At 63.6% G+C, this 26,441-nt stretch overlaps 1 pseudogene; it reads right to left on the bottom strand.

Annotated features, from left to right (window-relative positions):
- Positions 1–11,386: 11,386 nt before the first annotated feature.
- On the bottom strand, positions 11,387–24,608 carry LOC141981974 (uncharacterized; annotated as a pseudogene).
- Between the last annotated feature and the right edge of the window lie 1,833 nt (positions 24,609–26,441).

Here is a 26,441-nt window from a genome sequence, read left to right as displayed (position 1 = left end):
GTGCAGCATGTAAACGGCGTCCAGCAGCGTGACCCGCCCGGCGATCTCGGCCGCCCGCCCCGCCTGCCCCTGCTCCGGGCTCAGCAGGGCCTTGGCCGCCACCAGCGCCCGGTAGTGCCCCTTCAGGTTGCGGGTGACGCCCATGTCCATGGGCTGGGTGATGCTGCTGGTGTTGGGGGGGAAGAAAGCCAGCTTGATGTGGCACAGCTTGGCCTGCAGCTCGCGGGGGTGGGCGCTGCTGTGGGCCAGGAAGAGCAGGACCTTGCGCTGGTCGCGCCGCAGCTCCTGGTCCCACTGCAGCGCCCACTCCTGGAAGACGTGCGCGGTCACCCAGGCGTTGGCCGAGCTGGCGTAGGCGACGGGCAGGGCGCGCAGGTCCTTGGGCAGGCACCGCGGCCGCTGGCTCTTGCCCACCACCAGCAGGCGCCTCTTCTCCGTGCCGGCATGGTTGGCGCAGCAGAGGACGGAGACGCGGTCCTTGGCCTTCTTGCCGCCCAGGAGCGGCGGGTCCCGGTCGGGGTAGCCGCGGTACAGCAGCCCGGTCTCGTCAGCACTGAAGATGTTCTCGGCACTGTAGCCGGCCAGCAGGGAGGGCAGCACCTCGGTCACCCAGCTCTGGGCGCTGCCGACGTCCGCGTCCTGCTTCTCGCCGTGCTGCCGCTTGAAGACGATGTTGTGGCGGGTCTTCCACCGGCAGAGCCAGCCGTCCGTGGCCTCGAACTCCCGGCCTGCGTGCAGGGCCAGCTCCTGGGCCTTGGCCTTCAGGATCGGGCCTGAGAGCCTCTCCCCCCTGGCCAGGGCCTGCTGGAACCAGAGGAACAGCGCGTCCTCCACCTCCCCTCCCTTGCCCTCCCTCTTGCGCTTCCGCAGTGGGTTGGCGTTGGTGCGCCAGTCGGCCAGAATCTGCTCCCGGCTGCGGCCGATCCGGCCTGCCTGGCTCTTGGAGATCCCAAACAGCTTGGCCACGCTGGACAGGGAGGCGGTGGGTGACTCCAGGGCCTGCAGCAGCTTGACGCGGTCAGCCAGCGAGAGCTCCTTCCTCTTGGAAATGACCGTGGTTGTGCAGCACGAGATCCGGCGCTTGGAAGGGTCTGAGGGGAAAGAAAGACCCCGTCAGCTCTCCACAGCCCACCCAGCACCTCTCCCAAGCCTCGTTCCCAGGGCAGCCCTCAGCGACTGGACCCCACACACCCCGCATCTTCCTTGAGCAGTCGCACCCCCTCCGACCCCAGGCACTGAGCCTCGCAGCCCTCCTGGGAGAAAAGATCATCCCCAGCTACCAATGGGGAAACAGGCTGTGACTTGCCCAAGGTCTCAAAGCACATCTGTGACAAAGTGGGACTGTTCTTAATGTTTCCTCTGAATAGTGTGGGGGTGCCTCAGTTTCCCCTAGGCAGTGCTTAAGTATCTAGGTGGTGGGGTAAGGGTGTATGATCATTGCAGAACCCTAGAGGGCAGGTGTGTGCAGGGGTCTGGACACAGAGAATGGCCAACACCCTGTTTCCTGGCAACTGATGGCCTGGGCCCTTCTCCCCTGCAAGGTGAGAGCTAAAGGGTTGGAGAACAAAGGAATCAGGTGACCTCCTGGCCCAGGAAAGGGACAAAGCCCAGAGGAGGAGGGGCTGGAGAGAGTTTCAGTTTGGGGCTGGCTGGGACATGGAGTGAAGGGCAGACGTGGTTGTCTGGCTCCCTGCCCCCCAAAATGGACCCAGCTGAGGGATCCTGTTCTTTTCACCTACAAGCTCTGTTTTAGATCATGTTCCTGTCGTTTAATAAACCTCTGTTTTACTGGCTGGCTGAGAGTCACATCTGACTGCGGAGTTGGAGGGCAGGACCCTCTGGCTTCCCCAGGACCCCGCCTGAGCGGACTCGCTGTGGGAAGCGCAGGGAGGGGCAGAGGATGCTGAATGCTCCGAGGTCAGACCCAGGAAGGTGGAAGCCGGGTGAGCTGTGTGTCCTGAAGACAGTCTGCTCCCAGAGAGGAGACTTCCCCAGAGTCCTGACTGGCTTCATGGGGAGCAGCTCCAGAGCATCGCCCAGGGACTCCGTGACAACATCACTGGCAGATCTCAGAACAGAACCCAGGCGTCCTGGCTCCCAACCTCCCAGCAGATCCCATTCCCCTCCCAGAGCTGGGAATAAGAATCCAGGAGTCCCAGCTCCCAGTCCCACTGGAAACCCTCCATGTGCAGCCCTGAATGAGTCACCTGTGATGAGCGGCTGTGACCCAGGAGTGGGGGAGCCCACCCCTTTCTCAACCCCTGCTCTAGCAGCTGGTCTCCCTCCCCACCTGGGGGCTTTGAGCAATAGGAAACCAGGAGACCAGAACACATGCCCAGACCATGGTGCTGCAGTGTCCGCCGGCCAGCCGGCCGGCAGTTCCTATTAAAGATCTGTCAGTCCCAGCACGTCACACACGTGGGGCTCTTCCGGACAGAGTTTGGGTGCCCCCTGCTGGGTCATGGGCACTAAACCCTGGGTGGGGAATCGACCAAGAGCTGCCCGCAGAGAGCGTGGGACATGTTCCCCAGCAGCAGGGAGAGGCACAGGGAGATCGACAGGGGCACGGAGCGGAGAGACGGGTCAGACGTGCTAACAGGACACGTGATTACGTGAGGCGCAGGGCGGAGAACAAACCGAGAGCAGTAGTGCAGAGACAGCGTTTGCAGGTGTGATAACTGGACATGCCCATTACACCAGCTACACAGGGACCTGGCCGTTCACACCTGCAGTCACTACAGCTGTGCCCGGGCAGGCTAGAAACTCTGGGCCTGGAAGTGTCCAGGCCTGATTCTCCCGTCTCAGGCCATGTGTTGCTGTTTGCACCTGGGCCATTGTACGCCCATGCTGCCCAGCCGTCAGTGACAACCCGGGGCAAAGCGGGGCGGAGGAGGGGGGCTGGGCCTTGGAGCGGGCAGGGAGCTGGGAAACGCCCAGAGAAGGCACACCAGGCCATCCAGCTCTGGTCCAGGCTGGGAACTGGGTCTGCAAAGGTGTCTGCATCACTCACCTGGGACGGGGCCTTTGGGGCTCTCCCTTGCTCGCAGGTCCTGGCCATCCCCGACAGGCGGCTCTTCCCCTCGCTCCAGCTTCGAGACGAGCTCAGGTTTGGGGCTTGCAGAGCCTGGGCCCGGGGGAGAAGCACTGTTGGTTTCTGGCACTGCCCCAGGACCCCGGCTCAGGCTCTCCTGGGCTGCTCTGGCTGGGGGGCGGGGTGTCAGGTGTGAAACAGTCATCAGAGTTGGCGCTAAAGGGCCTTCTTGTGTGAGGCAGTCAGAGCGGTTAATTCCCCCAGGGGCCAGACAGCATCTCCCCCCAACCCTCCATCATCCCCCGCCAGGGCTCCCCACTCCACCAGCACCTCAAGCCCTCAGACAAGCCTGCACAAGCAATGCGTGGACCAGGGCTACAAGGCCAGACCTGGGTATAAGCCATTCCCCGGGGGGGCTCAGTGCCAGGCACCAGGCACAACCGGGGTGAAACAGAGACAGGGACCGAGTGAGACCCACAAGGGGTCAGCAGGGATATCGCAGGTCACAGATGAAGTGCACGGACAGGAGCTTATGCAGCCCCACACTACCCTGCCCACGCCTTGCCCGCCCTGGTGCCAGCCCACCCCACCCCAGTGCCTGACCCACGCCTCGCCCACCCTGGTCCCAGCCCATCCCATGCCTTGCCCACCCCAGTGCCCACCCTACACCTCACCTGCCCCAGCCTGCCCTGGTCCCAGCCCACGCCATGCCCGCCCCACACGGTTCCATGATTGTCACATTCAATCAGATTTCCCCACAGCAGGAACATCCGAGTTGGGGGCTGCTGCCCACGAGGGACGGCCGAGGGGCTCACCCAGCGAGGCCACCAGCTGGTAATTCTCCGTCATCACGTGGCGGTACATCTCCCGCTGCCATCCTGCCAGTTTCTTCCACTCCTCCTTGGTGAAATAGACCGCAACGTCCTCGAAGGTCACGGGCCCCTGGGAAACAAGGCGCCCCTGCTCAGCACCACCCGCTCCGGCGGCCTGAGGACGCTCGCAGCTCAGGCTCGGGGCCCTTCACTTCGACCACGTCGCCCCCTCTTGCTGCCCTCCACCGGCTCCTTCTCTGCGAGTCTTCACTGTCCGTCCCACCCACCCGCCATCTCTCCCTCCTGCCACGCTGCAAACAAGCCCCTCGGAGCCGCCACAAAGCGACCAGGTTATCCACCGTCACACCGAGCCCGCAGCCTGCCCCGCTCAGCACCGCCGCTTTGGCCCCGTGCGCCCCCGTCCGCCCGCCTGGCACCTCCATTATCAGCGCGTGGGCTCCCGGGGCCACAACGCGAACGCTAGCGAACAAGGGCCGAGCCGAGGCAGGCCGGTTCCCGCAGCCCCGCCGGCTCTTCGCAGTGTAACTCCCGGGAGGCAACATGCGGTTCCAGCATCCCAGGGCCTCTGCCCCCTTCACACCAAGCCCCGCCGGGCCCCACGGGAGGATGCAGGAGTCACCCTTTGCTGCTGAAGGGAAGTGAGCCAGGGACAAGCCTCGCCGGCTCGGAATGGCAGGGACTGCGGCTGGGGGGGCCTCTGCAGAGGTGGGGAGCAGCCGGGTTTGAATGGCAGAGATGCTGCCAGGTGACCTGGACCGAGATGCCCTGACAGGGGGAGGGGAGAAAATTACCCCTTATCTGTCTGCACTGCCCTGCACCGTGTGCAGTTATTCACTTATCCCCATTTTACAGAGGGGGAAACTGAGGCACAGAGACAGGCAAGGACTAAAAGAGATCCCACAGCAAGTCAGGAACAAAACCCAGAAGAGCTAACTCCCAACCCCTGGCCCCTCATCCACTAGGCCCCATTCTTCTCCCAGAGCTGGGGATGGAACCCAGGCGTCCTGGCTTCCCCCAGGGCCAGCTGCAGCACAAACGAAGCAGCAAGTGGCTACTGGCTGGAGGCTCCGCTAACCCTCGGTGCCTCCCTATGGCACCGCCCCTCCCTTCCCGAGGTGCGCCCCCAGAGCCTCCCGTGCCCCCCTCCCCGGCCTGGCTCGGCCCCGCCGTGCGCCCCCAGAGCCCCCCGTGCGCTCCAGAGCCCCCCCCCGGCCTGGCCCAGCCCCGCCGTGCACCCCCAGAGCCCCCCGTGCGCCCCCAGAGCCCCCCCGCGGCCTGGCCCGGCCCCGCCGTGCGCCCCCAGAGCCCCCCGCGGCCTGGCCCGGCCCCGCCGTGCGCCCCCAGAGCCCCCCGCGGCCTGGCCCGGCCCCGCCGTGCGCCCCCAGGGCGCCCCGTGCACCCCCAGGGCCCCCCCCCGGCCCAGCCCTACCTGCGCCGAAGCCCCTGCAGCCATTTTCTCCGCTCTCCCTGCGTGCGATGGCGCCGCGGCCGCCCAGCGGGCACATGCCCGAGCCCGGCCCCGCGGTGCAGCGTCCGGCCCCTCGCCAGGGTCCCCGGGCCCCGCTGGCGGCCGCCTCTCCGCGCTCCGCGCCGGCTGCAGGCACTGCCCGGCTTAGACCCAACCTGCCCCGGGCGCAGCCGGCTCCTGGCGTGCTGGGGGCTGCAGTCCCGGCCCAGCCTCGCCTTTGTGTCCCGGCAACACCGGGAAGCGGCAGCCCCGCCCCGGGTCCCGGGGGTCCGCGCAGCCCGGCCCCGCCCGCCGGCTGGGAGAGGCGATTGCGGCCGGGCCCCCTGCCCTGCCCTCAGGGCTCACAGCCCGGCTGTTCCGGCCCTAGCAGCCGGGGCTGGGTTACAAATGGCTCCGGCTCCAATTCACAACCGTGGCCGGGCCTGGAGCCCGCTGGTTCCCCTAGCGCCGTCCCGGAGCGCGGCGCCTAGGGCCGGGCAGCGGCCGGCTGGAGAGGCAGGAAATAGCCGAGCCGGTGGAAGTCGCTGGCCAGGCCGCTGGACCCAGGGCTGCGGGGGGCGGCCGCCGCGTGCAGGGTCCGGAGAGGGGTTCGTCCGCGTCGCTTCTCCAGCTGGCGCAGCGAGCTCGGGGCCGCGGGCGCCGGAGGGAGCCGAAAAAGCAGGAAAGTTGATTTTCCTCTGGCAACCGACGAACCCCAAGGTGCGAGAGGAAGAGCCCCGGTGCTGCCCAGTCCGGGCGGCCCGACCTGGTGAGCCGGTCGCTACCCCCAGCGAACGCGGGCTGCGCTCACGGCTCCTGCCGGCCCTCGTGCGTCGCCGGTTCCTTGCCTATCCCGCCCCCGTCGGAGCGTCGAGTAAAGCGCCGGGCTTGGATGTGGAGCCAGGAGAGCCTGACCCAGCTCGACAACACTCGCTCCATGCAGGAAGGCGGGACGTTTCCCTCACCAGTTTCTAATAAAAATGGAAAAGGCCAGAGTCGGAAGGGCGGTGAGCCAAGCTGCTCCGGGGAGGCGGCGAAGCATCGCCGGACTACGCGCAAAGGCCACCTGCAGCTGGAGCCCAGCGGCTACCGACCCGCGAGACCCGCCCCCGCTTCAGGGAAAGGGCCGAAAGGGGCAAGGCCAGAGGCCTACAGTGGGGGTTTAAGCTGAGGCTTTAAATGAAGGTTTCCTATCTGCTGATTTCAATCGCTCTGATTCAAATCAATTCACCCCACAGCGACAGCTGCCCCTCACCCCCGGCCGGGCAGCTCCCGGGGCAGCTCCCTGGTGACGGGTGGAGGCAGATAAAAGCCACTTTCCCCCTTACCCTGCTCTTCCTGCCCTGGGTTTCTGCCTCCTTCCTCCGCTGGTTGCTTTCCCTGTAACGACCTGCGAGCCTCGCCAGGGCCAGCAGGGGGCGGGCCGGGCACTGAAGAGCAAGGGCCTCGCACCTTGTCCAACATTCCTTCCTGCCAACCTGGGGGACGGTGCAGTGGGCTGGGAGCCTGGAGACGGAGCTCAAAGCTCCTCTCCCATTGGGTGGTGTTAGCAATTCTGTGCCATTCACAACCAATCAGTGACCAGATCCTCGTCCCCCTACCTTGGGAGGCAGCAACCATCATTCCCACGGGGTAATGGAGAAATGGCAGTAGGTCACTTCTGGCAGTTGGGGGACTAGAACCCCTGTCCCCAGCAATGCAGCGTGATGCTCCCCAAGGGCACCCAAGGTTGGGCGGCACCTCACCCCCACCTGCCCTTAGCACGAAGGAGTCTTGTCTGGTCCTGCTGTGGATCAGCTCCCTGAACCCACCAGCCTCTGACAACACAATCACTGCCTGCCAGGCCCCCACAGGCCTTGTCCTCTCTGTATCGGTAACACCAGGCCCACACCAACCCCGAGTCCTCAGAGCGTTCCCTGCCATGTCCAGCCCCTGGCCCCCCTCAGACTGACCACGCTGGCTGTTCCCCGAAGGACCAGGACACCCCAGTTGAACATACAGCCCTTCGATATGTTACTAGTGAAAACAAGGGCACGTTTATCATCAGAGACTCAGGGGATGGTGATAAGAACCCTGGAAACAAATGGTTAAGTGTAAAACAAACCGTAAGGTGCTTTCTAGAGACTGAGCCTAGCAGGTTACGCACTCCCTGAAGAAGTTCATCTCACCCCAAATCCTCCGCCGTCTTTTCAAGCCAGATTGGCTGAGACCCTGCTTCCAAATGCGCCTCCATCCCCGTCCAGGGCGCAGAACCCCCGTGTGTCTCCTCTGCCTTTGAGACACACCCCGAGCTCACCGGCTTTAGCCACAGCCCGGACAAGCCCCTGGGCCGGGTGTTTCCTGTGTGCTCTGTTCCTACTGACCTCGGGTCTCCTCAGTAACATTTGACTTCGTATGTGAATGGGCAGAATTTACAGCCCAACAGAGAGACAGGATCCTCTCCTCCTGCCCAGAGGCGGCACCTTTTGGAGACCACTTTGACCTCACCGGCTTAAGAGCACAATTGGCTGGCCCAGACCTGTAGCTCCTGCACCGTGCGCGTGAAACACTTCACAGGGATGTTGACCAGCGTGACCCCGGCTTTCGTGTAAGACCGCGCGTGACATTCTTCTGTGCCCCAGAATGTTCACACCTGATGCAGGAGCTCTCGGTAAGGTCCCCCACCCCCTTGTCAGTTGGGCTAAGCAGTTTTTGGGTCACAGGCTGACCCTAGCACCAGGCACAATCGTGCTACTAAGGAATCTTAGCAACTGCCCCAAGCAGGAGAGCCGGTGAATGGCCCCGGCGTGGCCCCCAGAGCAGCAGGGGATAGAGCCGCCTGTAACTACTATCTAGTGGCATCGTGGCCCAGATGTGAGAGGAGAGATAGGACATGGAGTTTCCCCACAGCACTCCTGCCCTCCCTGTGCGAGCAGGGCTGGGTCGCGTCAGGGCTAGCTGTTCTCCCCGACAGGCCGGGACAGAGGGACGACCTTTCCTGGTGCTGCCTGTGAGCATGTAACACCCCGGTAACTACTCACCGTCCTCGACACCTACCAGATCCGAGAGCTGCCGCAATCCAGCAGCTGGTTCCAGGGGACACGCACCAGCCAGACGACTGTGGATCGCTGGCTTTGCAGCAGGAATCGCAGCTGGAAAAACCTCTCGGACAGGAGAACGGACAGCCTGAGTCCACTGCCCACACTCTCGTTATTGGGTGTGTTTTTCACAGCCCAGCAGCCAGGCCCAGCAACCCAAGATGGCTGCCGTGACTTGTTATTTCGGGCCATCGGTGGGTCCTGTTCAGAGGAAGGCAAAGCAGGGAGGCGGGCTTGGAGCAGTCAGCACAGGGGAGAGGGGCCGTGTCAAACCTGCAGAGAGCAGCTGGGGACACCAGGGTTCCCGATTGCTGGCAGCTGCCAGGCTGGCTTCACCCAGGGGCCAGCACCTCTGTCACGGAGTCCCTGGGCGATGCTCTGGATCTGCTCCCCATGAAGCCAGGCAGGACTCTGGGGCAGTCGCCTTCCTGGGAGCAGCCTGTCTGCAGGACACACAGCTCACTCGGCTCCACCTTCCTGGGTCTGACCTCGGAGCATTCAGCATCCTCTGCTCCTCCGTGCGCTTCCCACAGCGAGTCCGCTCAGGCGGTGTCCTGGGGAAGCCAGAGAGTCCTGCCCCCCAACTCCGCAGTCAGACGGGACTCTCAGCCAGCCAGTAAAACAGAAGGTTTATTAGACGACAGGAACATGGTCTAAAACAGAGCTTGCAGGTGCAGAGAACAGGACCCCTCAGCTGGGTCCATTTTGGGGGCCAGTGAGCCAGACAACCACGTCTGCCCGTCACTCCATGTCTCCAGCCAGCCCCAAACTGAAACTCCCTCCAGCCCCCCCTCCTCCTCTGGGCTTTGTCCCTTTCCCAGGCCAGGAGGTCACCGGATTCCTTTGTTCTCCAACCCTTTAGCTCTCACCTTGCAGTGGGGAAGGGCCCAGGCCATCAGTGGCCAGGAAACAGGGTGTTGGCCATTCTCTGTGTCCAGACCCCTGCACACACCTGGCCTCTAGGGCTCTGCAACGATCATACACCCTTACCCACCCCCTAGATACTTAAGAACTGCATAGGGGAAACTGAGGCACCCCCACACTATTCAGAGGAAACATTAAGAACAGTCCCGCTTCATCACAGCCTCCCTGTGGGTTCATTCCCCCAGCCTGCATGGCTGGGGGAGGGGGCGCCCTGGTCCTAGCACCCTGAGGTCTGGGTCTCCCATACACCGTGCTGGGGGGATGCTGGGGGGACACAGCCCACACAGGCTAGTACAGTATCTACTTAAGTGGCTTCTGCAGCTGCTGGGCTGGCTTCAGCCCAGCTCCCAGGCTCGGGCAGCTCAGAGCTCTGCCGACACCTTTGCAAACCAACCCTCGGCTTCAGGCCCCGCAGCCAGGAGAACGGCATTGAAATGTGCTGACTTTCTGCTTCCTGTTCCTCACGGCCACGCAGGCGCCGGCTGGAGGGCATCTTCCTGCCCCAGCAGACTCCACACACGCCCCTTGGAAGTGAGACCTCTGTCCTGTCCCTGCCCCAGGGGGTTTGGTGGGGTGGAACACGCGCCCCGGGAGGCCTTGCTCGGGGATGCTCGTTTAGACAGCGTCGGCGAGCGCACATTTCCCAAACCACCCAGCGGGGTCGCTCTGGGATTGCTGCAGCAGCACTGCCACCGCTCACCGTGTGGGCACAAATCGTGCAATATCTGGTGTTTTACATAAAGCCCCAGCTCCTGGAGTCATGTGAATATATGGGAAGCACAGGATCATTGAACTGCAGGACTGGAGGAGTCCTCGGTGGGCCATCCAGTTCAGCCCCAGTGCTGAGGCAGGACTAAGTATTACCTACACCATCCCTGACAGCGTTTGTCCAACCTGCTCTTTGTCACGGAGTGCCCGGGCGATGCTCTGGAACTGCTCCCCATGAAGCCAGTCAGGACTCTGGGGCAGTCGCCTTCCGGTGAGCAGCCTGTCCGCAGGGCAAACAGCTCACACGGCTTCCACCTTCCTGGGTCTGACCTCGGAGCATTCAGCATCCTCTGCCCCTCCGTGTGCTTCCCACAGCGAGACCGCTCAGGCGGGGCTCCTGGGGAAGCCAGAGGGTCCTGCACCCCAACTTCGCAGTCAGACGGGACTCTCAGCCAGCCAGTAAAACAGAGGTTTATTAGACGACAGGAACATGGTCTAAAACAGAGCTTGCAGGTGCAGAGAACAGGACCCCTCAGCTGGGTCCATTTTGGAGGGCAGTGAGCCAGACAACCACGTCTGCCCTTCACTCCATGTCCTAGCCAGCCCCAAACTGAAACTCCCTCCAGCCCCCCCTCCTCTGGGCTTTGTTCCTTTCCCAGGCCAGGAGGTCACCTGATTCCTTTGTTCTCCAACCCTTTAGCTCTCACCTTGCAGGGGGGAAGGGTCCAGGCCATCAGTTGCCAGGAAACAGGGTGTCGGCCATTCTCTGTGTCCAGACCCCTGCACACACCTGCCCTCTAGGGCTCTGCAGTGATCATACACCCTTACCCCACCACCTAGATACTTAAGAACTGCATAAGGGAAATTGAGGCACCCCCACAATATTCGGAGGAACCATTAAGAACAGTCCCACTTCGTCACACTCTTAAAAACCTCCAGTGACAGAAACTCCACAACCTCCCTGGGCAATTTACAGGCAGTCCTCAACTTTACGACGTTCAACTTACAATGAACAGCACGTACGTTTCTAAACGGACACCCTGATTCGACTTATGATAATGGTTTCGACCTGATGATGCCCGGCCCCGCGGTGGAGTTGATTGTGGTTCCGAGTTACGACGTTTTGACTTACGACGCAATTTTCAGGAACTGATTGTGTTGTAAGTCCAAGGACTGCCTGTTTTCCAGTCCTTAACCACCCTGGCAGGTAGGGAGTTTTTCCTACTGTCCAACCTAAACTGCCCTGGCTGCAATTTAAGCCCATTGCGTCTTGTCCTGTCCTCAGAGGTTAAGAAGAACATTTTTTCTCCCTCCTCCTTTTACGTACTTGAAGACTGTGATCATGCCCCCTCTCAGTCTTCTCTTCTCCAGACTAAACAAACCCAATTTTTTAATCTTCCTTGTAGGTCATGTTTTCTGAGACAAACCTTCGGTGCCTTCAGCACCCCCGTATCACACAATGAGCCCCCGGCAGGGAATCCCCCTGGACTGGATGCCTGGGAAGGATTTACACACCCAAGGGAATAATGCACCCCCCAATTTCCATAGACTGGAGTGACTCTCAGCCAGCGCTGTAAAACAGAAGGGTTTATTAGATGTCTGGAACACAGTGTAGGAAGTTCTTAGTTCACATACAGAGTTACAGCATAGTCCATCCGGGCCAGTCCTGAGCCCCCTGACCTCCAGTCCAGAAGAAGGAATCCTGCTTCCAGCCTACAAGTAACAACTCAACTGACCCCCCTCCATCCTTTGCTCTCCAGTTGGTCACTACTGGCTGGCTTCCCCGCATAGGGTGGGCCACCCATGGTTGTTAGTTGCCAGGTACCAAAGGGCTGGGCAGTTGGAGTGGCCATTGTCCTCTCTGGGCCCCAGACAGCCAGGCGTCAGCCACACCTGGATCTCCGCAAAGAGTAAACCTTCCCCCCAACTCATTAACCATGCAGCACATGGGGGAAACTGAGGCACACACACTATTCATCCAAAATAGTATGACAAACTCCCACGCTGTCACAACATCCCAGAACGTTTGAGGGTTTTTTTGCACCAGTGTTTGTTTTATTATTGACTCCTTTTTAGTTGGAGGCCCCTGGCACCCCCAGATCCCTTCCTGCAGCACTGCTTCCTCGGCAGTCATTGCCCAGTGTGTGTGTGCAGCAGCCTGCTCCTACCTAAGGGGGCACTTATTGAATTTCAGCCTATTTACTTCAGACCATTTCTCCAGACTGTCCAGATGCTTTTGAATTCCAATTCCGTCCTCCAAAGCACCTGCAACCCCTCCCAGCTTGGTATCATCCGCACACTTTATCAGCGTTCTCTCTCGGTCACTAGCCAAATCACTGATGACAATATTCACTAGACCGGGCCCCGGGCAGATCCCTGCGGGACCCCACTCGCTATGCGATTCTAGCTTGACTGTGGCCCATTGGCACCGACTCTCAGGGAGCGGTTCTCCAACCAGTCCTGTGCCCGGAGGCTCCTGGAGGCTGTTTCCCTAGTGTGCTGTGAGGGCCTGGGAGACACGTCACAAACCGCATTCAAGCCGAGCTCTGTAACCTCCCTCCCAGCCTTGGGAGCCGGCCAGGAAGGATACGAGGGTGGTTTGACACAGACTGTAGCTCAGCCCCTTGTTACCTTTGAGGCGCTCACAGAGCCAATCTCAGCTGTCATTAAACACCAACCTTTCTGCCCCCCGCAACATTCGAGCTTGTAAATGTGGCACCCCCCAAAGCTGCTTCTTAATGAGCCCCAGCTGCCGGCCCTTCTCCCAACACCTAGCCCCAAGGCAGGTTCTGCTCCCCGCTCTCCCGTGGGAGGCTGAGCACACGCCCCGGCGTGGCCTGTGATGCCGGGAGGGGTTCGTTACCCGCACATGGCCCCTGACGCCCAGTGGCTGGTGATCCCCAGCGCGAGGCTGCAGAGCCTGACCCAGAGCCCTAAAGGCCCCGGGCGAGAGACACCCTGGTCGTTACAGCACATCAGAGTCAGTCGGATGGGAGAGGACAGCAGGGAGGGCCGTACTCCCCGCCCCCCGGGGAACGTCCTGGTGTTGCCATTTCGCTGCGGTCTGGGCTCTCATGCCGTCCCCGGGCTGCACGGCAGGGCTGGGCGTTGCAGGCAGGGTGCTGGGGACTCATTTGAGATCAGAACGGCCACACGGGGTCGGAGCAACAGTCCAGCCAGCCCAGGAGCCTGGCTTCCGACAGCGGCCAGCGCCAGGTGCCCCAGAGGAAATGGGCAAGGGACCCATCAAAGAGGAGGCCCCCAGGGCAGGCCACGGGAGCGGTCCGAGCCCACTCATGCAGGCTGCCCTGACCCCTCTCCACAGCAAGGCCGAGCTCCAAACCTGCCCCCATGGCTCCCCTCAGCAAGAGCTCTCCGCTCTCTCACGTACGTCTCCACACGATGCCACAGACGCCACCCAGGCCTCGTGCCCTCTCCACCGGGAGCGGCACCGTTCACCCTATTTTGCAGGTGGGTACGCCACGGCCCAGGCTGGTGAGGTGCCGGGCCCAGGACCGCCCGTGGAAGGGGTGGCAGGGCCAGGCATGGGGCCCAGCTCTCCGGCGGGGCCCAGCTCTCTTGGCGCCCGGTGGAGGAACTGGTGCCGTGCCAGCTGCAGCGGCAGGCGGCAGCGCTGGCCACACTGGGGGCAGGCGAGGGGCCCGCACGCAGCCACTGTCCGTGCGCCTCAAGCCCTTCCCGCACTCGGCGCACGTGAACAGCTTCTGATGCTCCTGCTCCAGCCGGTGAGTGGCCCAGGCCTCCCTGGAGCCGGAGGCCTGTCCGGCGCGTGGGCCCGCTGGTCGCAGGCAGCGCCCGCTTGCTGCCGAAGCGCTGGCTGCACTGGGCGCAGAGGTGCGGTGGCGGGCGCGGAGGTGGGCGGTCAGGGAGCCGCGCCGGGGGACGTGCCCCCCGCTCTGCGCGCCGGGGAACGGCTGCTCCGGCGCGTGGCTCTCCCGGCGCTCCTGCCGGGTGCGCTCGGCGCAGGGGCCGGGCTGCTCGGCCGAGGGGCGCCGGTGGTGCTTGCCGAGCGCGATCCTCCGCTGCAGACTCTTGCCGCACTTGGCGCAGGGGAAGGACGCCTCCCCGGCGTGCCGCAGCGGGTGGCATTGCAGGAGGTAGACGTCGGGGAAGACCTGGGGGCAGTGGGGGCAGGGGAAGGAGCCCCTTCCACGCTCTGCCGGCGGCTCCACCATCAGGATGATCCTGTCGCTGCACTTGGTGCATTTGAAGGGCTTCGCTCCGGCCAGCTCCATGCGTACCTTGTCCACCAGGTGCTCGCTGTAGACGATGCTGCGCGTGCAGGCCACGCGGGTGAACGTCCGGTCCCACAGGTGGGCTCTCTGGTGCGCCGCCAGCCTGCCCCACCCGGATAAGATCTTCCCGCACTCCCCGCAGGGCAGGTTGCACTCCCCGAGGTGGGTCCTCAGCACGTGCACGATGAGGAGGCCCCGCTCCAAGAAGTTTTGCCCGCCGTCCTTGCAGGTATTCAGCACCTTCCCCTGGGGCGCTGGGAGGGCAGCTGCTCCTCCCAGGGACTTCTGGGCTCCCCACGGCTTCTCCTCAGCCCCAGCCCAGATTCCATCACCTGCAGGGCACAAAGAGAGAGACCGGCCGTTACCGCCAGCGCCGTGAGAGGGAAGGAGCCTGGGTCCACAGCAGATTATCGGGGGGAGTGTAGCTAGGAGGAGAAGGGGCAGGCGAGATTTCCCATCCAGGATGTCACAGAGAGAACGGCCAGCCCAGTGCAGCCAGTAACTAGCCAGCAGCGATGAGGTCTGCACTGCGGCCATGGTGGGGAGCTTCGTATCGCAGGGCAATGACCCCAGCCCCAGACGCTGTCTCAGGGAACGAGACAGCCAAGGAGAGCGTCTAGCACGAGAGGGAGCGGGGCGGGGGGGATCAGGGTGGGGGGCAGGGGGGCGGCACCAGCGCTGAAGACGGAGGTTCAAACATTGTGCACAAGAACCGCGGCAGCGTCCCGAGGGATACGGGCAGGGAGCGGGCAGGGGTGGGCTGAGGAGGCCCGGTGCAAGGGGTGAGTTTTAGAGACCTTGGGGGGGGAGACGGGAGAGAATCTGACGGGGGGACCCCCGGAGGCAGCCCGCACTCCTGGAAGGACGGAGCTGCAGTCACCACGAGACAGAAGGAAGCTGCGGGCAGAGGAAATACTGTCAGTGGAGGACAGGTGACAGCCCGACACGTGCGAGGAGCAGGCAGGGGAGACCAAAGCCCACCCCACTGAGAAACAGGAACGTTCTTGTACCCCACGTCCACTCTCAGCCCCAGCCCCAGCCCCTCCCAGCCTCCCCTGACCCGAGCCTTTCTGGGGGAGCCCCTGGCATCACTCACCCGTGCTGGGGGGCTCAGGAATCGCTCTCTCCTGCCCCTGCTGGGGCTCTTCCCCTCACTCCAGTTCACAGCTGCTCTCTGGCTTGGGGGCCGCAGAGCCTGTGCGTGGAGGGGAGTCACAGGCATGAGGGGCGTTGAGATGTGTCAGGCCTCAGACACGCCGAGCCCCTCGGACCCCGTCCTGGAGAGGCAGAGCCAGGCGTCACCCTGGATTTCCGGGGCAGGATCACGCCTGCAGGGCTCGCTACAGCCACGGGTATCATGGGGAGCGCAGAGCCGGTGCCTGGGTCTCTCTGGGAGCCGAGGTCCTGGGGCTTTGAGGACACAGGGCCCATGGACAGCTGGGGGTTTGGCCAGAGGTGCAGTCTGGGACCCAGGCATCGACCCCCCCTGAGCTGCTCGGAGTCCCAGCCCCAGCGGATGTTGCTCTAGGGCTGCTCCCAGGCCAGGTCCCCTCGGGGCAGCCGGGCTGAGGCCTCAGAGGCACCGAAATGACAGAGCTGGTGAACCAAGCTCCCGGCTCTGTCCCCACGCTCAGGCCACGATGGGAGGTGGAACAGGCACTACCTGGCATTTAGCGACTGGGCAGAGGAGCTCCCTGGGGAACCGTGACAAGATGTGCCTGGCCCGCGGGTCAGTCGGTCCCGGCGGGGAGTGCCCAGGAAGTGCCCGGGAGGAGGAGGTCGCGGTCTCTGCCATGGCAGAACCTTTCAACCTGCTCATGGATCCCAGGGCCTACGGGCGGCGATGGTCACCTAGCCGGGAGACCAGGTGGCGAGCCGGGCTCCTTGGGGGAGCACTGGCCAGGCCCAGCCAGAGACGGGGCAGTGGCCGGGGGGTCTTGGAGCGGTGCCCAAGCCTGGGGCTGACGGACGCGGCTGAGCCCTGCTGCCCTGCATGGGGTGGGAGGGGAGGACCGGCTGTCGGGCCCTTCGCTCAGTCATGGGCCCCCTGCCAGGAGTTCAGAGTGGGGGCCAGGACAGGGGATAACTGGCTATTTGTGCTGCTGCTAAAGAGATGGACAGGGAGCCTCACCCAGCTCGAAATTCTCCCTCCTCACGGCCCAGGACAGCTCCCGCTGCCATTCCCCTAACGCCGCCCACTCCGTGGGGAGAATCGGACCGCCACGTCCTCCAACGCCACCCGCAGCACAAGCCGCCCCCCACAGCGCCTCCTGGATAGCCGCGCCCAGGCCCTGCATGGTCACCACCCTCCCAGGGAGGCAGCCAGGAGGGGCCCAGCTGCATTCCCCATCCCCATCTGGGAGCTCACCCCAGGCCCTCGGGAGGGCGAGGCCCCTGGGAAGGAGGGCAGCCGTGGGAGCAGCGCAGGGGCGCTGGAGCCAGATGGTTCAAGGCACTGGCCTCTTCCTCCCTTGCAGTCAAGCCGACAGCAGATGCCCTGGCAAGGGAAGGCCGAGTCTCACGACAGGCTGCCCTGCATGGCAGAACGAGCCAGCAGCTGGGACTGTGGACTGGGACGGAGAATCGAGGCAGCCAGACACCGGCCTGGAACTTGGCTCTGCCTGCGTTTCCAAGGCGACAGTTAGGATGCTCATGGGGTGGGGGAGCCCTTGGAGCCGCCAGCCCAGGGCACTGCCAGGAGCACCGCCCAGTCCTGGCACATCTGTCCCAGGCACCCGCCCCTCGCCCCTTACCCCCGCTGGTCGCAGGTCGCTCTGCGTCTCGCACACCTGTCCCCAGTGCAGGAGGACCCTGGAGACCCGAGGAGCCCAGACAAACCGACCATCCCCGACACAGGCCCGGCTCGGCGACTCGCTGCAACCCAACCGCCCGTCACCGGAGCCTGCGGGGGGGCAGAGAACGGCCCCGCGTTATCTGAGCGCGCGGGAGAGGCCAGCTGGACGGAGCCAAGGCGCGAGCGCTGCGTGGTGACACCGCTCGCAGCGGATGGGGAAGGGCCAGGTGCACCCAGCCCACCTTGTACAACACGGGAAGGGGCTGCAGGGGCCGGGCTCCCAGGTGCACAAGCGTCCCATGCTGGAGGGTGTGAAAAGCCCCCACAGCCTCAACAGAACAGGCTGCCCCAGGCCGGGGCTGCGGGACACCAGAGCAGCTGCCTGCCAGGGGACCCCAAGCCTGGAGTAGTGGGGGCTGTGGGTCGGGAGAGAGGGGTGTCAGCAGAGCTTGGGGGAAGCCCAGGGCTGGGCTAGCAGGGGGCTGTGGGTCAGGGGCACCGTCAGAGCTGGCAGGGAGCCCAGGGCTGGAATAGTGGGGAGCTGTGGGTCAGGAGTGAGGGGCACTGACAGAGCTGTGTGGGGGAGGGAGCCCAGGACTGGGCTGGCAGGGGCTGTGGGTGGGGAGTGAGGGGCGTCGGCAGAGCCGTGGGGGAGCCCAGGGCCGGGCTGGCAGGGGCTGTGGGTGGGGAGTGAGGGGCGTCGGCAGAGCGTGGGGGGAGCCCAGGGCCGAGCTGGCAGGGGCTGTGGGTGGGGAGTGAGGGGCGTCGGCAGAGCCGTGGGGGGAGCCCAGGGCCGGGCTGGCAGGGGCTGTGGGTGGGGAGTGAGGGGCGTCGGCAGAGCCGTGGGGGGAGCCCAGGGCGGGGCTGGCAGGGGCTGTGGGCGGGGAGTGAGGGGCGTCGGCAGAGTCGTGGGGGAGCCCAGGGCCGGTCTGGCAGGGGCTGTGGGTGGGGAGTGAGGGGCGTCGGCAGAGCCGTGGGGGAGGCCAGGGCCGGGCTGGCAGGGCGTTGGGACTGAGGGGCGGCGGCAGAGCCGTGGGGGGAGCCCAGGGCCGGGCTGGCAGGGGCTGAGGGTGGGGAGTGAGGGGCATCGGCAGAGTCATGGGGGGAGCCCAGGGCCCGGTCTGGCAGGGGCTGTGGGTGGGGAGTGAGGGGCGTCGGCAGAGCCGTGGGGGAGCCCAGGGCCGGGGCTAGCAGGGCGTTGGGACCTGAGGTGCGTCGGCAGAGCATGTGCTCATCCAGGAACTGGCTAGTACGTTAATCCACAGTCCCACACCGGCCAGGCCTAACAAAGTGGCCGCCACCGGTGACTGAGGTGAGGCAAACCCGCAGCAGGACCAGGGCTGCTCGCTCAGCTGCCAGGACTCCCTCTCCTGCAGAGCAGCAGTGACCCAGCCGCCGGCACAGGGCAGCAGCCCATCCGGGACAAGGCCAGGTCCCTTAAGGGGTGCTGGGCCCCGCCTGCGTGGGGCAAGCTTAGCTCACAGCCCACGTGCAGTCACATGACAGGCAGGCCACGCCAGGAAGGTCTTGCCCGCTGGGGCAGAGACAAAACAGAAGCCGCTGCAGGCCCCGAGTGAGACTCTATTGCTGGGCTGGAATCCAGCTGCTAGTGGGCCGGGGGCGCCGGCGTGAACCTCTGCCCAGCGAGAGAACAGGCACCTCGGAGATCACGGGTCCCTGACCGGACAGCCCCAACGCAGCCCCTTCAGCTACCCCGGGGGCGCCCAGCCAGCCGGCGCAGAGCACAGGGCCCCAGGGCTTTGCCTCCTCATCCTCCACACTACTGAAGTGCCATGGGGCCTTGCACGGGCGGCTTTGCTGAAGCTGGCCCTGAGAACACGGAGACCTGGGCCAGCGTCCGTGGAGCTGGGAACAGCGTCCTGGAGCCCACTGGGTCCCACGGGGCAGCAAGGCTGTGACCGAACGGCACACACCCCTCTCCACTGGGAGGTGCCCTCCCCACTCTAGCCGCACCCCCTGGCGGGCGGCCCAGACAAACGGGGCACTGACCCCAGCAGGTTTGCAGGGCACACAGCGCCCGACGCAGAGCACCCATTCCCCGAGTCCCCCCAGAGAGCAGGGCTGGGGCGGTGCCTGCGAACGGCCAGCAGCGCGGCTCGCACAGAGCTTCCGCCCGCCGAGGGGGCCCAAGGCAGCTGCTGGCAGCAGTCTGAGCGGCTCAGGTGCCCGAGGGGACCAGGCCCGACGCCTGGCCGGCACAGAACCCGACACACCAAGGAGTTATCTGCAGGCCTCCCTGCTCCATAACAGAGTGGCTCAGGGGTGGGCTCAGCATCACTCAGCCCTGCTGGGGGATTCCTCCCCCGCTTACCCTGGGGAGCCCTCACGTTTGGCTCTTCATCTTTATCCGCCTTCCAGGCGACCTCCACTGCGGTGCCTGCAGAGCCTGTGTGGGGGAAGAGAATCACAGGCTGGATTTCCTGTGGCCACTGCGGGCTGGCACGGGGGCCACATGGGGAGACGGGAGGACAAGTGTTCCCTTCCGTCCTATGGAACAGGCTGCCTGGCAGCCCCGGACCGGCCACGCGATGGCCCAAGGAGCTTTCTGACAACTGTGGGGTGCCACTTCTCTTGCCTCCCAAGCCCCGGGGCTATTCACGGCGCAGTCTTGCTCTCTCCTGCCCTGGGAACCCCTCTTGTGCACAGACAAAGGCAGAGCGCTCCCCGGACGCAGAGCGCACTGCGGGGAGGCCCAGCTCTGCTCTGCCTTTATTCCAAGGCTCACCACAGCAGTGTTTTGACTACCCCTTCCCCAGAACTCGAGGAAACCAGCCCCGTTGATGGGTTTTCCCTGGAGGGGAAGTGGGGCTGCTGAATTCCCATGCGCACAGACAGGCCCAGGCAGGGGAGCAGATGAGGCAGCCAGATGTTCAGCGGGACGAGGACACTGCACAGAGACTGGGGCCAGCAAGGATCAGAGCCCAGGCCTGAAAGCCCCAGCTCCCGGGTTAATGCGCCGGGACGGTTACAGAGCAGGAGACGAAGCCAAGGCAGCCGAGAGGGACACGTTACTCAGTTACCAGCAGGGCTTTTTGGGTGGTGGCTCAGCCCGGTTCATGCCCCCAGACAAGCCCCTTGATGCAGGAGCTTCCTCGCCCGGGGAGCCAGGGGCAGCCGCTATGGGGGGTCCCAGTCCTGCTGCTCCCTCCAGCGCCCCGTGGAAGTGGCTGCCCCAGACCCTGGTCAGCCCAGCTGGGAGCAGCTAATGCGGAGGCCTTGTGGGTACTAGCTTGGAGACCAGGAGTCTCCCCATTTTCAGGCCAATCTCATGATTTCTGGGGTCTGCCTGGTGGTTTCTGAACTCCTGGGGCTGGCGATTCTGGGCCATACCCCACCGGGACCCCATTACCGCAGCAGCAGGCCTGGCTGGGTCAGTGCTGTTCCCGCAGCACTGGGCCGAGGCCCCCAGTATGGGCTCAGCCAGGACAAGGATTGGACCAGTCCTGCCCCAGCCTCTGGACATCTTCCCCACTGACTAGCCCCCGTGATGGCATCTCTCAGGGAGGATGCCCCCTAAGAGCCCACGGCCCGAGGGAAAACCCCTCCCCCAGTGCTCCTCGCCCTGGCCTGGCAGCAAAAGCATCACTGGGGATCCCGGGGGACCTGCGTCGCTGTTGGGCTCAGTGACGCTGGGGCTGGTCTCTCCGAGTCAGGGATTTTCATGTGTGTGGCAGCAAAGAAAGGGAGCCTCACCCAGCGAGGTGACCAGCTCGTACTTCTCCTTCCTCACGGCCCAGTACAGCTCCCGCTGCCAGTCCGCTAACGCCGCCCTCTCCTCGGGGAGAAACCGACCGCCACGTCCTCCAGCGCCACCGGCACCTGCAACAACACGCGGCCCCATCTCAGCACCGCCGGCTCCGCCGGGATTGAGATCTCTAAGGGACTGAGAATACTGATGCTGCTCCTCAAACAGCACCGATTTTTGGTCTCTAGCGAAAGGAGGCCCCCGGGACCCAGGACCCGTTAGAGGGGAAAAGCCCTGTCCCCTGCCCCCCTGAGCCAGCCATTCCCCCGACCCTGGGGCGAGCTCAGAGCTGGTGCTCCCTAGAGGGGAAAGGACCCCCGCTCCCCAGGTTACACTGGGCCGGGCAGGTTCTGGGACAGCTGGGCAGAGAGGAGCCGCAGAGGGGCCCGGCAGGGGCTGTTCCCTTCCATCTCGGGAGAGGGGAGCGATGACTCGGGCAATGCAGGAGAAGCCAGGGGCCTGTGAGCCACGGAGAGGCCAGCGGCCTGGCCTAGGGAATGGGGCCATGTTGCTGCACCCGAGGCCCACAGCCCACGCCTGGCACGCAGGACGGGAAGGGCTGGGGAGAGGCAGCCGGGGGCCGTCCCAGCGAGGGAGCAGCCAGGGCCAAGGGGGGGCAGGAGCAGGTTCCGGGCAGGGAGCGCTGGGCAGGGCCCGGGGTGGCGGCTGGGGCGACTCTGCCAAGGGGAGCTGGGCGACACTGAGCACACTAGATACAGGAGGAAAGAAATGGGCACAAAGTGACCCCCGCTTGTGAAGCATCTTCTGGTTATTCTGCCCCCCGGGACGTTAGCGGCCTGCCAGCCCCCAGCCCAACGCAGCCCAGCGGTCGCCCTGCCCAGCCCCGGCACTGCCCAGCCCTGGCTCCCGCCTGTCTCTGGCACTGCCCAGCCCTGGCACTGCCCAGCCCTGGCTCCCGCCTGTCTCTGGCCTTCGCTCACCCCTGGGGCTCGAGCTACATCCGCACCGAGCTCTCGGGGCAGGGCCCGGCCGCGGGGGGTCCCGATCCCTGCAGAGACCGGGACACGCAGCACTGGGGCGTGTGAACAGGGGCGGAAGCACTCCCGCGAAGCGGCTGTGCCCGAGCTCCGGCTGCTCCTGGGGGGCCTCCCCAGCCCGGGAGCGGGTCTGCGGGGGCAGATCCCTCCCTGCGCAGGGCGCGGAGCCGCGGACCCCATTTCCTGGCCGCCCTGTGTGCTGGGGACGGAGCCGCCTGGGAGCGCAGGGACCGGGGCGCCTCCGGGAAGAACAGGGTGGCGTGGCCCCGCTCGGAGCATGCCGGGACCTGTGGTCTGGTCCGGTCCGGGTGTGTCGTGGGAAGGAGCCGAAGAAGCCCCCCGAGTTCCCATGGAAATAGACGCTGGGGTTTCAGCGACCCCAGCTAAACGAGTCGCCGCCCCCAGGTTCTTTCCTTACCAGGGTTTTGTTTTTTAAAAATGAGTTTTGGTTAAAAACCGTTGATTTTCCCAAGCCTGCCTGCGAGCAGCACGTGAGAACCCGGACCACGGGGCTGGCCACATTCGGGTACCAGGTTTTCATTTAAAACAAGCATCAGAAACTTCCCCCCTCGTGAAATGGGGCTGGAAAGGGGTCCTGCGGGGGGAACTCCCGCTGGGTTTTCATTGGAAACAGGGGTGTAGCACACAAAGCCGGCAGCCCCCCTGTGCCAGGCCCGCCCGCCGCCAGCTCGGGCTCCCCTGGGCTGCCAGAGTGAAACAGGCTCCAGGGCCAGGATCCGGCCAAGATTTGGCTTCCAAGCCCCAGGGGTTTCTACCCCCTGGACTTCATTCCCACTGGGCCTTGAGCCTGGCACTCACTGACTCCTGTGCCAAATGGGCGCCAAATGCTACTTCCCCTCTTGCCTCAAAATCTTGTGGCGGCAAGTTCCACTGGTTAATAACACTGCCTTTAGTCGGGTTTAAACAGGGTGCCTCTGATTTCCACGGGGTGTCTGTCTCCCTTCGGGTTTTCTATCACATCCATCAACTGTGAAATGAACGGCCATTCAGTCCCATCAGAGTGATTTCCCTGCCCTCCTCCCCTGCCAGCATCACATCACCTGCTAATTTGGGGTCACCGTGGTGGCTGTCGGTAACTTCTTGATCTGCCCAAATGCCTTGTTGAGTTCTGCCGTCCCGTTTTAGTGATACTGGATTGTTTGGCTTATTCCTGTAAGAAGTTCGGTAGAAACTTTCCTTGTTAATAAGCCAAAGCTAAAAAGGACCCAGTTCAGGGGTTCTTAACCAGGGGTCCGAGCACACTGGCCTTCCCTGCTGGATAGGAGGGGGGTCCTGCTGGGAAAAGAGGGTCATGCAGGACCCCCATCTAGTCCAGTGACCTGGTGCCTAGCACACTGCCAGTGTTAAAGCACAGGACTGTGCCAGGCACAAGAGTCCCTGGGTCAGAGCTTCCCCCATCCATCAACCACCCCGAGTCAGACGCTGGGGTCTGTGAAACACCCATTTCTCTGTTTCCTTCTGCAGTCCAACCCCTGCGGTGATCAGCCCTCGGAAAGGCCACAGCCGCCAGCTGTCCAGACTGCACCGCCTGGCTCCTAGCCTGTGAGACAGCAGCCGTCCCCGAGGCGTGTTCCTAGTGTAACCCACACACCTCCCAGGGGTGGCGGCTGACCCCTCTAGGGGCACCGAGACCACTTAGAGATTAATGGGTCTGCTACAGCCTTAGTTAAGGGCCAGTGGTTTTTAGCTCATTGGTTCATGCATTTAGCACCAGAGGTCCCAGCTTCGATCCTGCCTGATGGTGACCGGGGTCTGTCAGCGTTACACGAGGAAGGTGTTTTCGAGGCTCACCCAGGAGCCCCTTCCTGCTGCTAAACGCTGTTTCATAAACTGTGGGCCCTCTTTTTATTTATGCAACCATCAGCCATGTGTCCGAGGCTCCATGCTGATCCGTGTCCACCCAGGGGTGGGTTACTGCACCTCGGACTCACTGCAACATAGGAACTGCCAGATGGGATGAGCATGAGGTACGTCTAGCCGGGTCCCATCTTTGACAGTGGCCAGAACTAGGTGCCTCACAGGAAGGTGTTCAAACCCCACAGCAGCAGGTGTGGGATAGCCTGCCTTGCACATGGATCTGATCCTGTCTCTAATAGCCAGAGCTTGGCTTGAGCCCAGAAGCTGGAGGTCTAGTGCCCCTGACAACGTTTTCACCATTATTTCATTCACTGCTCTGCCTATTCTTGCTATCCAGAGAAACGTCCAATCCCTTTTGGAATCATGCTCAATTCTTAGCCTCAACTAGGTCCTGTGTCAGTGAGTTCCGCAGGCGAGTTATGTCTTCAGTAAACAAGTATTTCCACTGATCAGTTTTGAATGTCTCAACTTTTAATTTCATGCAAAGTCCCAGCATCCTTGAGTGAGGAGATGAGAGAACGAGGGGACAGCAGCCCCCAACCTCTTTGTCTAGGCCAGTCGTTATTTTATAGACTTTGGTCACCTCCCCTCTCCTGCGTCTACTCGCTGTGGTAACCATCCGAGTCGGTTCAATCTCTTTGCAGGGGAGTTTTCCCTTTGATCCCTCTTGCTGCCCTTGGCTGGCTACAAGGGGAGCCCCGGGCTGACACAGGATCCAGGGGTTGGCAGCACCACTGATCGGTGTGAAGGGAGTCAAATATTCCCCGTCCATCCCAGGCCTGTTGAATCCTGACATCACACGAGCGTTTCTGAACCCCGGCGGCGTGTGGAGTGGAGATCTCCGTCGAGCTGTCTGCGGGGACGCCCAGGCCCTGTCCAGGGCTGAGCCGGGTCATCTGGACCCCCGCAGGCAGACGGGGAGGTGCTCTTTCCCCATCTAGCGTGTCTTACTCTGCATTCAATGATTACGGGTTCCCTGTGCGCCCATTCGCCCAGCTGTGTCTGGGGTCTCTGAGCCCCTCACGGCCCTTTCTGCACCAAACTAACCTCCACGCCTTTGTGTCACTGGCAAACGTTGCTGCTCCCATGCCGCGCCCCCAAATCACTGGTTAATATACTAGCCATGAGCCCCGGAACAGAGCCCACAGGCCCTGCTGGTACCCTTCTGTCGGGAGGAAAGCTGGCCACTCCTTCCGACACTGAAGACAAGGACACGCCAGCCTGTCCTGAACACACAGGGCCTGGCCCTCCCCTGCCCTTTGCTCTGTGACCTCCCTCACCCTAGGCACCAGATCAGAAAGCGCCAGACCCCTCTCAGCACTCCTGTAGGTGGCTGCACAAGGAGCAAGACAAGGAAGCACCAGCCCCCGGGTACCGAATGTACCATGGCCGACAGGGAGCCTGGGTAACTGTCTCCTGGAGCAGCGATCTGCACGCACAGGCCCTGGCCTGGGCTCTGTGGGGCACCAACGCATAGGCCTGGTCACAGCCTCCATTAGCCAGCTGCAGGCCGTGCAGCCCGACAGCCCGAGCACAGGAGAGCTGGTGCCTCCATTCCTCGCCTGCAAGCCCCCGAGTGTGGGCACCGTGTTCCTGCTGCGGGAGCTGATGGCATCGCCAGCCACGGGGCAGGGGCAAGCCGGCAGCTCCCAACGTGGTTTGAGCAGTGGTAGCAGGGGGGAGAACAGGACCATCCCTGGGATGGGGGCAAGGAGGAGGGGGAACCGGGTAACACCCTGTAGTGTCTGCCCCTGGGGGCACCTCCTTGCTGCTGACTGTTGCCATAAGCCCTGCCCTTCCCAGCCAGCCCCCTACCCATCTCTCCCCTCCCCCCCGCCCCGGATCTCACCGCCTGCTCACACTAGGAGAGCGCACAGTAGTGGGACTGGTGCTGGCTGGCTCCAGGGGGCCCCTGCGGGAAGCCCAGCACCCCGGGAACTGGTTCTGGAAATGGGCAGCGTGATGCAGTCCCTGTCTCCAGCTGGCCCCGCAGGGCTGGCGAGCTGTGCCCTGCCAGAAAGCACAGGCACGAGGACCATTGCCCGGGGGCAGAGCAGAGAGCAAGGCCCCTGTCATTCAGTGGGGCTCTGACCCCGTTGATATCCCATACGCCCTGCCAGCTGCGCTGCTCTGTGCCGATCAGCAGCCACGTGGCTCAGACACACCCTCATGGCACGCTCCCAAGCCGGCCTGGCACAGGGGGTTCAGTCCTTTCTGCAGTTTGCAGTGACATGGACCTGACCCCTTGGGAACACTTGCTGCACCCCCAGCCAAGCCACTTCTCGGCCGCACGCCGCTCGCCTCGTTTGATCTCCAGAGCCATCTTGCTTTCCCTGTATCCTTCACACATCATCCCAGGACAGTACCTGGAACCCGGCCCCAGGCAAGCGCTGACAGGAGCTGCCCACTGGGGACCCCTTCCAACCCCCTCAGTCCAGGCTCAGCTTGTGCCCCCCAGCAGGGGGGCTCAGAGCCCTTCCCCCTCTCTGCCCTTCAACCCACTTTGATGTAACCCGGCTGGCGAGAGCCCTCTGGTGGCATCAGCACGTATCATGGGTGTATTTTTCTGGGAAGGGAGTGGGGAACAGGAGCCAGGACTCCTGGGTTCTATTATGGCTCTGGGAGGGGAATGGGGTCTAATGGTTAGAGCGGGGGGGGGGGGGGGACTGGGAGCCAGGACTCCTGGGTTCTATTCCTCTATTTGCAGCGTCATCAGTCACTCCGCGTGG

The sequence above is a fragment of the Natator depressus genome, chromosome 2 (genome assembly GCF_965152275.1).
Source record: "Natator depressus isolate rNatDep1 chromosome 2, rNatDep2.hap1, whole genome shotgun sequence".
Lineage (NCBI taxonomy): Eukaryota > Metazoa > Chordata > Testudines > Cheloniidae > Natator > Natator depressus.
Note: the sequence above shows the minus strand (reverse complement) of the source record. Positions and strands in the feature narration are given on the sequence as shown.